Raw genomic sequence first — 12,460 nt, 5'->3', positions numbered from 1 at the left:
CACCCATGTCTCCATGAAACAAAACAAGCTGCACTCATAGTATTCCCTCTGTGTCTTAACCAGTGCATCAAACGCATCCATCGTACTCACCAGACTACAAGCACCTCCAACAAAATACACTATAAAACTACCTCCAATGTTCTTTTTAATGTTTTGTCTTTTTGTGTGTAATTGTGTCTTGCTTGGTTGTCCTTTTAAATCTGCCTGTATGCCCTTTTAAATTGCCATTGGGGACAAATAAAGTTATTTGAATTGAAGAGACTGCACATTCCCCATAACGACCATTGGAACAGAGGGTTTGTGTTTCCTCTTCTTGACTTTTTGCTTCGCTCCAGCCCTGCCACCCCGGTGCTTCCTCTACAGCTCCTCCAGGATCTCAGGCCTCATGGCTCACAGCAACAGTGGCTGTCACATCGCCATCAGCTGTTGATGAGTGTACACAGTGGTCCTACTCCTCTCTGTGTGGTTCCCCGGTAAACCGGTCATAAAAATAACCAAGAACCGCAAATAAACTTCTTGCAAATTTCATAGTGCAAGAGTACTCTAAATGAGGATAAAGTTGCAAAAGTTTGAAGACAGACAACAAAAAATAAACAAAACTACAAAAAACACATCACTAAACAGGATCTACTGTAACAAGTTACCAATCTGCATGGCACCATAGCGAAAAACTTGAAATATAAATGTTTCAAACTCATTTTTGCTTGCTCTAGTATGCTCATTGTCACTAAGATAGGATTTTTGCACAAAAGCTAGCCTATTTGACTTTTATCCAACTTTCTTTTCAACAGAATCTTTATCTTCTTGATCAGATTGCATATCCTGTTAACATTGTTGTAGGTGTAGGGTTTTGGTGGTGATAAACCAAACAGCACGATGGCACAATAGAAAGCAGCCGAACAGCAAGGAGTTTTGTTCCAGAGCTCCAGTTTTTACTAGTTTTCATATACAAAATACAGGTCACCAAACAAACAGCAAGACAAAGGAGTCACCCAGGTGCAGTGGATGATTCAGCAGCAGAGCGAAAGCTTCAGCCTGACCCCATCCTTCTCACACACTACACTGATCGCTCACCTGGCTTTTATAGTCTCCTCCCACCTCAGTGACCCGCCCATACTTCTATCTTTAAAAAAACATACATCTCTATAATTTAACATCCTTTATACTTAAAATACATAATGCAATCAGCAATCTGATACCAATTAAAGAAAACACATAATTAACCAAAAAAATAAAATAAACAAAGATCAAACTTTGCAAAAATCCCCATGTAACCCCTCCTTTCTGTCCTCCCTGATCTCTCAATTTAGTCTAATCAGGTAAATAACAAATGCTGATATCCTGCAGCCCCATCCTCATGTGTGCACTCCATGAAACACACCCCTGAAGTAAAGCTCAAGAGAGAGAGAGGTCAGCAGGTTTTCCCCAACACAAAGCAAAATAAATAAATAAACTTGCGTCAGTCTGTTATCCAACTGTCAATATGCATATGTACTTTCACCTTAGTGAGGGGGATGCTTTCCAGCTCGCTCACAGTAGGATTAACTTAGCCTAGCCGTGCTAGACCCAGGTCTGAAGACACAAGGGTCTAGGAACTCTCGACAGGGAGGGAGGCGGGCTAAAAGGTTGTCTTTCAAATCACTCTGCGGCAATTGGGTAGGTATACAACCAATCAGCGCAACGAATAGGCTAACGTAGTTCCTACAGCGCCGGAAATCAGAGGATGCGGTAGTTCGGTGAAGCCTTATTTATACAGTCAATGGGTGAAGCTCAAGTATATTACAGACATGTTAACAGAAAGAATATTCAGAGTCGGTGCTAATGGAGCTCAACGACTGTTGTCGTTTTTGCTGTACCCTGGCAGAAAATTAAATTTGTTGCTGTGGGTTTTCTAGCGCGACTAGGCTAGTTGTTTCCGGTTGTTTCTGTCAGAATCGTCGTGCCTCTGTCGTCACTTAGTTACGCCCCCCTTCTGACTCTACACTTCATGGTGATTCATCGGCCAGTTTTAGGAGCATCCAACCTCGAGGCTTACCGAGGGTAACTAGACCCACCCTGGCAGAGAATTAAATTTGTTGCCATGGGTTGTCTAGCGCGGCTAGGCTATCACATCATCTGATGCCCATTTAAAACTTTCTAACACAATGACAAATCAAAGCACTACAGCTCAAATCCCTCTCTACTAGCCTACTATCATTATTAGCTTAAAACACTTTAGGTAACAGTTCAGTTGTAAAGTATTTAACATTTCTTTGTGGAAAACAGCAAAGTCATTTTGTTCCAATTTAGTTTGCAATTATTTAGTAAACATAATGACTTAGCTGTGTTAACAGTCAAAATCATAAGGAATCTGTCCCAACTGTGTTCTAAAAACAGCAGAAAAGCACACTTTCAGGGTCGTCATTTACTTGTGTACATTTTCGGATACTTCATCTAAGTTTGCGTTCCTCAACGTGTGGGATTTAATCAAATGCTGACTGCTGTTCTCAAAAACAAGTACAGTTACTTTAATATATGAAATACAAAGTGTTACTTGATTTAATATCGATCTGCTCCTTACTGTGGAAAATAAAACAAACACACACACACACACAGACACACACACACACGCACGCACTGGAGCAAATTCACTGTCAGCAACATTACTGGCTCCATTATATTGGGGGTCCTGAGTTAGTTTCATTATGTTTTGCTAACACTATTTAAGTATATCTAAAAGTGAGCAACAATATCTACAAAAGTCAGAATATATTCAAAATCAAAGGAAAGTAACATTTTCAACAGATTTGGAAACTGTCAAAAGTAACTTGTTGAATATTGAACCAACAGACTGTAACGCCATCCACATCAACTGCCAGTTAGAGGCAGTTTCTGATTGTAGTCTGGTTTATTGATGTTATTCCACCGCACCCATAGACAGCTCCCTAGCCTTTAGCAATTCTGTTCTCAGTTCAGTGTAACCTGTATCTTGGTAATCCATGTAAATAAACTATTGTAAATTTAATCTGTGTGTTGTGTCTTCGTGTTGGCACTGTAACGCAGAATGTATGAAGGGTACACCTTGTTTAGGACTGGCCTTAACTGTTTCCACAGCCCTAACAGCAAATTTCAGATTTTTAAAAAGCTGAGAAGTCAGTGATTTTAGAATGAAGTTTTGGACTTTCTACCATAAAATCATTTCAAAGAAACACAAGAGTTTCATTGGGGTTGTATTCAAAGAGGGAGAGACATTGAGTCACAGATCAGATGCAGATTCAGACATTTTTCTCACTCTGCGTATCTGAAGCCAAAGAAATTGCTACAACTCATTGGAAACAGCCACCCCCTCTACATTTAATGTGTTCAACTGTTTTTTGGAGATTTTGTTTTGATGAGATCAGATGTTAGAACACACACTGAAAACAAGATATCTGTCCCTTAAGTCATGGAAAACAGATATAGGATTTTTTTTTTGGACGTTGTCCCAGCTGTGCTTAGTTGAATCACCTGTGGATACTCAAAAGTGGTCTTATTTTCTATGTGTTAGCTGGCATCACATGGCAAACAAATGCACCATTGCAACGATGCCGGCGCTTTTCTTTTTGTACATAATGGATGAAAATCGTACATAAGATTGTTAAAAACTTTTGTATGGTTTCTCTCCAAGCCACTTGAGATTAATATCAACTTCATGTCCGTGCTGAAAAAACCCATACGACTGACCTTTGTTGCATATCATTTGCTGTAACTCTGTCTTATTTCCATCTATTGCTTTCAACTCCTAATGCATTAGCTATAGTCACATTTTTAACATCATGGGACTGCATATAAATAGCACTCAACTTCAGGTACATTTTACACGTCATGTCTACACATTTTGTGCTTTTTTATTTGTCATGTTACAATCCTAAAATAACAGGCAAAATGTTTATTTTAGGACAAAAGTAAGGGATAGTGCTAATTTTATGTGTGTTGCAGTGAAAGGTCAAATGCTAAAAAAAAACATTCTGATCATGTCTTATATGTTATAAAATGAGTGTTCATGCTACCAGCCTGGATATATTAGACAACAGTGGTCTTCCAACATTTTGTCAAGAGTTTATGTTCATCCTTTTCCTGTTTCATCATGAAACCACCATAGAGAATGCTGTGCAGCATATTGCAGGTCATTAATGAGGAAATTGTTCACATGTCGTCGTTCTTTTGGCTGTGCAATGTGTATTTACAATTGTACTACATTGTACAAACTGTGTATGGAAGTCCCTGTTTGTGAAGTAAAGGATTTTAAGTGATTCCCTATTGCAGAAGAGAGAAGAAAGAGTAAACTTTTCATCTGTTCACACTGGCCCAAAATCATACTGGTTGCTTGAAGGCACACCTGCACTACACAGCAACAGATTTTACATATCTTCCAGGAATACGAAGTACAACAGCTGGACGTCTAAAAATAAAGACAGTAAATTATTTGATCTTTGTTTTCGCTGAATTCTGCTAATGCACAACAGGGCTTCAGAGAAAAGAACTAAAGTCATAATGCTTTCAAAATAAAACGTGAACACACTATTATTTGCACTCTGAAAATAGAGATTAGACATCCCAGAGCTCTGTCTTCACACACCAAAAGCCAAGCCAACACTATCATTCCTTCACTTTTTCACTGCCTTGCTTCTCTGCTCCAACTGGCCTCCACTTTAAAGGCTCTGTAAACTGAAAGCACATGTTCTCCTCCTCTGCCTCTCCATGTTCATGTAGAATAGAATAGAATAGAATAGAATAGAATAGAATAGAATAGAATAGAATAGAATAACCACTTTATTGTCAAACAGAACATACAGTAGCTGGTCCACATTAGGAATTAAATTTCGATACAAAAGTTTGCCATCGGACCGGTAAAAAAACAAAACAAACATTATTTGAAATAAAACTATTTCAATATATACATCTAAAAACTATATACATACACCTGCATACATACACATATGCACACATTTACTGCACAGTGAAGAAGTAGCAGTAGTTTTCCTGCAGTGAAACAGTGAAATGTAGAAGCAGTATTGCATGGACAAACATTGAATGTAGCAGCTGATACAATTCACAGTGAACCACAAATGCCCCTGCCCAGAAGGATTATTGTGAATTTAAGAGTCTGATGGCTTGGGGTATGAAACTGTTGCAGAACCTGGCTGTTCTCACTTTGATGCTGCAGAACCTCCTCCAAGAGGGCAACAGTGAGAGCAGTCCACGGTGAGGGTGTGTGGAGTCTTTGATGATGTGGGCTCTGTTGAGACAATGCTTGTGTGCAACATCGTGGATGGATGGAAGAGAAGTCCCGATGATATTCTCTGCCCATCACCACCCTCTGCAGTGACTTCATGCTCAAAGCCCTGGAGCTGACAAGCCAGATGGAGATGCAGCTGGTCAGCACACTCTCTATGGTGCCTCTGTAGAAGGTGGTCAGGATGGGAGGGGGACAGCTGTGCTCTCTTCAACTGCCACAGGAAGTGCAGACATTGATGAGCTCATTTAACCAGAGATGATGTGTGCAATGACCAGTCCAGACTGTGTGTAATGTGCACCCCCAGAGGTAAAAGCAGAGGATGAGGAGTGGTCATCTACTCCAACAACAGGTGGTGTACCAACACCACAGTGACTGAAAAAGACTGTTTCCCTGATGTGGAGTTTATAAAAGCTGGGTTATGCTTTCCACACGAATGAGCCGTATGTGGCTTTATACTCCATACGGCGTCTGCTCCAGTATGTTACATGTGCAACAAGAGGTCATAACATGCCAGATAAGGTTTATAGCAACATCAGGGAAGCATATAAAGTCTCTCCCCTCCCTCACCTCAGACAATCAGATCATCTGTCCCTGTTTCTCACCCCAGCATACAAACCTCTCATACAAAGAACATTGCCAGAGATGACACTCACACGGATTTGGTCTGAAAATGCCACCCCACAACTCCAAGACTGCTTCCACAAAACAAACTGGGGCACCTCCGCACAGGAGGATTTAATGGACTATACATCCACTGTTCTGTTTTATATTAAAATGTGCATCAATAATGTCACAGTGGAGAAGAAGATCAGACATTATCCAAATAAAAAACAGTGGATGAATGGTGACGGGGAAACAGCTGCTGAGGGATCGGGACTCTGCTTTCAGGCCTGGAAATATGGAACTACACCGCTTAGCCAGATCAAACCTGAAAAAGGGAATTAAGTGGATGAAAGCAGCATATGCAAGGAAGATCAAGGGGCACTTCACGGAGGGGAACCCCCGATGTGTTTGGCAGGGCATCCATGACCTTGTTAACAGAAACTATTTCAATGCTCCCAGCACAAACCTAGTGGGGGAGCTAAACCATTATTTTGCTAGGTTTGAGGTAAATGAGGAGGAGGATGCCCCTATGCTGCTACATGCTGACAGCCTGGTCCTCACTGTGAGCACAGAGGAGGCCAGGAGGGTGCTCCGGAGTGTGAACCCGTCAAAGGCTGCTGGTCCCGACGGTATCCTGGGGAGGGTACCGAGGAGCTGTGCAGACCAGCTGGCAGAGGTTTTTACTTCCATCTTTAACATCTCACTCGGTACTTGCACAGTCCCCAGCTGCCTAAAATCTGCCACTATTGCAAACAACAGTCAGTCAGCATTCTGAATGATTACAGACCTGTAGCTCTCACTTCAGCTGCTTTGAAAGACTGGTGCACATAAAATCCTCAATGCCTCGCAGCCTTGATCAGCACCAATTTGCATACAGAGCCAGCAGGACCACAGGTGATGCCATAAACACGGCCCTCCACACAATGTGGAAACATCTTGAGCAATCTGGCAGTTATGCAAGGATGTTGTTTGCTTGTAATACACTCATTCCAAGCAGACTGATGTCCAAACTGCGCAGTCTGGGTATCGGCGAGCACACCTGCAGATGGGTCAGAGACTTTCTCACCAACCATCTGCAGTCAGTCAGTCTCGGGCCCATCACTCCTCAGTTCTGACAGTGAGCACTGAGGTCCCTCAGGGCTGTGTGCCCAGTCCCATGCTGTACACTCTGTACACCCATGACTGCACCAATCCACAACAGAAACCACCAGCTACTATACAAGGACTGAATACATAATAGCCGATTTCAATCGTCAACAGTGCAATATATCTCTGCTATTTGTTGTCATCATGCTTGTTCTTCTCACTGTCTTCTCAGCTCTTTTTGTAAATATATTCCTGCTTTTATCTTTTTGGACTTATTTGTACGTCGCATCAAAAGAGTTGTCTTAATTTGGTTTTACATTGTGTGTGTATAATGACAATTAAAAGCATTCTATTCTGTTCTATTCTATACTGAATTATATGATCTGAGGCAGATGCAGAGCAACAGTCATGTGTCAGCGTGTGAACAGCAGTGGGATCAGAACACATCCCTGTGGAGATCCGACTGAGGCAGAGATGGACCTTCAGATGGTGTTTCTCACTCTCACTGATTGCGGTCTGTTCGTGAGGAAGTCTAGCAGCCAGTTGTGCATTGGGGTGCTGATACTCAGTGGACTGAGTATGCTGATCAGCTGCTGGTGGATGATCGTGTTAAATGCTGAACTGCAGTCAGCCAGCAGCATTCGCATGTGGGTGTTTTTATCCTCCAGATGTGCCTGGCTCAGATGGAGAGCAGAAGAGACTGTATCCTCAGTGGAGTGGTTCGGCCAGTAAGCAAACTGATGTGGCTGAAGTCCAGAGGGCAGTGTGGAGATAACGTGGTCCTTTACCAGCCCCTCAAAGCACTTCATCAGTATTGGTGTAAGTTTTTTCTTGTGCTAACGTAGTTGCACACGGGTTTTCTAATCATTAATTGGCCTTTCAACAAGATGAGCTAACAATGTAGCATTAGAACACAGGAGTGATGGTTGCTGGAAATGGGCCTCTGTACCTCCATTTAAATATTCTATTAAATGTCGGCTGTTTCCAACTACAATAGTCATTTACCACATTAACAATGTCTAGACTGTATTTATGATTAATTTAATAATATCTTCATTGGAAAAAAAACTGCTTTTCTTTCACAAATAAGGACATTTCTAAGTGACTCCAAATTTTTGGATAATGGTGTGTACACACACACACATCTCTATATATACATTATTAATTTTACATACTTGTGTAAACAACAGTCTATACAATGGTGATATACAATGTGTAAAATGTTTAGCAAATGATTCGATATGGTTAACCTTGAGATGCCAATCTTTGTCCCTTCTTTTTCTTTTGTTTCTATGCTCTTAGCCTGGCCCTGGAATGCTGTAATGAAACATGTTTTCTTTTGCCAGTCACCTGCAACCCACAGCCGCCGGCCTCACTTTGATCCACACACTGCTCTCTACAAATATCAAAATGGTCTCTGCATTGGTCTACATTCTTTGCTCTGTTCAAGTCCAAGGCTTAGGGGTAATATAGCAGAGTGTAACAAATGCCTTTCTCAGCTGGGTAACAAGGAACAGGTGAGGCTCCAAACTGTCTGAAAGCACACTTTTCCAAATGGTATTCAGTCACATGTTTTTAATCAGCCTCAGCTCATATCAGAACTACATGTCAGTAACATAACCAAACTGCTTTAAGAAACAAGTGCATTAAGACAGAATAGGACACGGAGGAAGTTATTTTTGACTTTAATAGTTAAGCCTAAGCTTGGTCATTGCAGCGAATTTATGAATCCAGCAGTTCAGAGCTACTATTCTTAAAAGCATGCTTGCAGGTATGTAAAATTTGCAGTGTGGCTGGTTTAGTCTTGCACTATCGGCGAAATTTCCAGTTTTTAAAGTGAGATCTGTTTTTTCTTTTTAAAACTTATCTTCACATTGCAAGTAATAATAATAATAGATTAGATTTATATAGCACTTTTCTAAGGCACTCAAAGCATGTACAATGAATCCATTGTTCATTCACTCACACATTCTCACTCTGATACATTTGTAGCCACAGCTGCCCGAGGGCAGACTGACGGAAGTGTGGCTGCCAATCCGTGCCTCCAGTCCGTCCAACCCCGGCCAACATTCATACACCAGTGTGAGTAGCCACACTGGAGGCAAGGTGGGTAAAGTGTCTTGCCCAAGGACACAACAACACATGACTAAGACAGAGCAGGAATCGAACCGTAGACCATTGGACGACCCGCTCTACCACCTGATCCACAGCTGCCCTGAAAGTCCAAGTAAGGTCTTTAAATTTAAGTCTACTTTTCACTCTGTAGTTTCTAATACAAACAAATTAAATTGCTGACTTTACCTGTTTGCTATGGTACAGAGGCAAAGCAGAATGGGTTTCTCAGACCTCACTGAAAACAGTTACGTGCCGCAACTGCAAAGTTGATCATCATTCACTGGGGGTTCATCTCTGTCACATTAACTAAAACTTTTCCAGCAAATTTAGGTTAAATAATAGTTGCAATGTTTTGCTCCACATTTGTAAAAAGCATGATAGACTAATTTCCTCTTAATTTCAGAGACAGTTATTTTGTGAGTCTAGCCATATTAAAAAACAGTGGACTTAAAGGGGAACTTCGTTTTTTTTCAACCTGGGGCCTGTTTCCATATGTAATTTCATACATGTGAGTGATGGAGAAATGAATTTTCGACATAGCTCCAGTATTAAGCCAGGCAGGCAGCTTAGCAGCTCAGCTAGCAGTTTAGCTAGCGAAAAGTATGGGGCAGCTGGCCCCCCCCGCGTCAAAGTCCACCCTAACGTGCTTTTGCCCCACACTGACCGGCTCAGATAGTCTCAATGAGTGTCCCACAACATACTAGAGATGAGAAGTGAACGAAAACCTCTACATTACCTGTGTAAACCTGGTGTTTTGGCGCGAGCTCTCACGCGATTTCAGAACGAAATTTTCGTTCTAGCGGCCTGAGATTTGGATACAGACCACAACAAAGAGCGATCGCCAGGTAATGTGGAGGTTTTCGTTCACTTCTCATCTCTAGTATGTTGTCGGACACTCATTGAGACTATCTGAGCCGGTCAGTGTGGGGCAAAAAGCACGTTAGGGCGGACTTTGACGAGGAGGGGCCAGCTGCCCCATACTTTTCGCTAGCCGAGCTGCTAGCTGAGCTGCTAAGCTGCCTGCCTGGCTAAATACTGGAGCTATGTCGAAAATTAATTTCTCCATCACTCACATGTATGAAATTATATATGGAAACAGACCCCAGGTTGAAAAAAACCGAAGTTCCCCTTTAACTGAAGAGTACTGCATACAAAATACAGAATCACTTTCAGGACTCCAGACACTACAGAGACTGTGGCAGGGAGTTTAATCTGGTACTGACAACAAAACAGATTCTCATTCCTGTAATGACAGCTCAAACTTCCCGAACAAACTAAATAATTATTTTTGGACAGTTTGAAGCATTAAATGGTGCATCAGCAGCGAAGGCCACCTCTCATCCTGAAAAACAGGTGCTGTGTTTGGACTCAGCTGACATCATCCAGACTCTAAGCAGAATCCATGCAAGGCTGTGTACTCAAAGGACGTGCAGAACAACTGACACATGCCCTCATGGATATGTTCAATACCTCCCTGCATCAAGCTGTTGTGCCATCATCCTACAAAACCTCAGCAATCATCCCAGTCCTCCCAAAAAAATCCACAGTCACAACCGTGAATGACTATTGCCCTGTGGCTATGACACCCATACTAATGAAGTGTTTTGAAAGGCTGATCAACAATCACATAACCTCTGTCCTACACCCTAACTTGACCAACTTCAATTTGCATACCGTCTTGACCCCTCCACAGAGGATGCAATATCCACTGTACTTCACCTGACCCCAGACCATTTGGAGAACAAGTTCAGGAGGCTGTTTGTCGACTTCAGCTCAGCTTTTATTACCATAATCTCTCAGCATCTGGTCAGTAAACCTGCTTCCCTGGGACTGAACATGCCCCTGCAGAACTGGACACTGGACTTTTTAACTGAAAAGCCCGAGTATGTACAGGAAGGGAACAGCGAGTCTGTGACCATCTCACTGAGCACAGGTTCTCCACAGGAGTGCATTCTAAGTCCCCTCCTCTTTCCTCTGATTACCCACGACTGTTGTGCAAAGTTCAGCACAAAGCACATAATAAAGCAGACCTGGGCATCATACGGCCCGCGGGCCACATCTGGCCCGCCGGATGACCCTGACCGGCCCGTATGACATACATGGGCATTGTACGGTCCGGGTCACATACCTTTGGTTGACTCTGACTGCCAGTGTAAGGTTAACTGGAAATTACAAAATAAACATACTTTCTAATTTCACCTCATTGATGGACTAAAGCTGCACTGCTTTTATTCTGAAGTTGTTGTTTTTCATTTTAAATTCACGTACAAAGTGACATAATACGTATATCACGTGATTGAATGTTATCACAAGATGACTTTAGCCCTCAAAATGTCCGCTCAGGCTAAAAAAAGGAAAGGCAGATACCGAATGTAGGATTTTCAACAAAAATTGGACAGCTAAGTATTTATTTACTGAAGTTGTAGGTAAAGCCGTGTGTTTAGTTTGTGGGAGCAGATCACCGTGTTTAAGGACTACAATTTGAGTCGGCATTACCAGACGAAACACGGGGAGAAATATAAAAGCTTGACTGATGCTGACAAAGCGCGAACATTGGAAGCTTTGCTAGCTAAGCTGCAAACGCAGCAAGGCTTTTTTTTATTTTTTTTACCAAGGTCCATACATCCAGGGATGCAGCAATCAAAACCAGCTTTGTGATATCCCAATAAATAGCCAAAAACAGCAAGCCGTTCTCGGAGGGGGAGTTTGGGAAAGAGTGCTTGGTAGACTTTGCAGCACAAATATGTCCTGAAAAAAAAGCCGCATTCGAGCAAGTTACGCTGTCCAGGCGAACCGTGACGAGAAGGATCGAGGACATTGCAGGGAATCTGGAGCTACAGCTACAAAGTGAAGTGCCAAGTTTTGACTTTTTCTCCTTGGCTTTGGACGGGAGCTGTGATGTCAGCGACACAGCCCAGCTACTGGTATTTATCTGTGGGATAACGCCGGACTTCAAGATTACGGAGGAGCTGGCAGCGATGCAGTCATTAAAAGGGACGACGACAGGGAGCGTTCTCTTCACGGAGGTAAATGTGTGTATCGACAAGCCGGGACTGAAATGGGACAGACTGGCTGGTGTCACCACAGACGGTTGTCCAAATCTTACAGGAAAAAATGTTGAACTTTTAAAACATATGCAGGATAAAATGACTGAAATTGACCCAGATCAGAAACTGGTATTTTTACATTGTATTATACACCAACATGTGTTGTGCAAATCAGTGCTAAAAATTAACCATGCTATTGATGTTACTAAAGTAGTAAACTTCATCAGGGCACGGGCACTGAATAACAGACGGTTTGTAACACTTCTGGAGGAGCATGAGACTGAGCACAGTGACATTGGCTACCACACTTCTGTCAGATGGCTCAGCCTGGGCAAAGTGCTAAATAGAGTAT

This window comes from Acanthochromis polyacanthus, chromosome 8 (assembly GCF_021347895.1).
Source record: "Acanthochromis polyacanthus isolate Apoly-LR-REF ecotype Palm Island chromosome 8, KAUST_Apoly_ChrSc, whole genome shotgun sequence".
NCBI classification, from domain to species: Eukaryota; Metazoa; Chordata; class Actinopteri; family Pomacentridae; genus Acanthochromis; species Acanthochromis polyacanthus.
The sequence above is the reverse complement of the archived record's forward strand: the minus strand, read 5'-3'. Positions refer to the sequence as shown.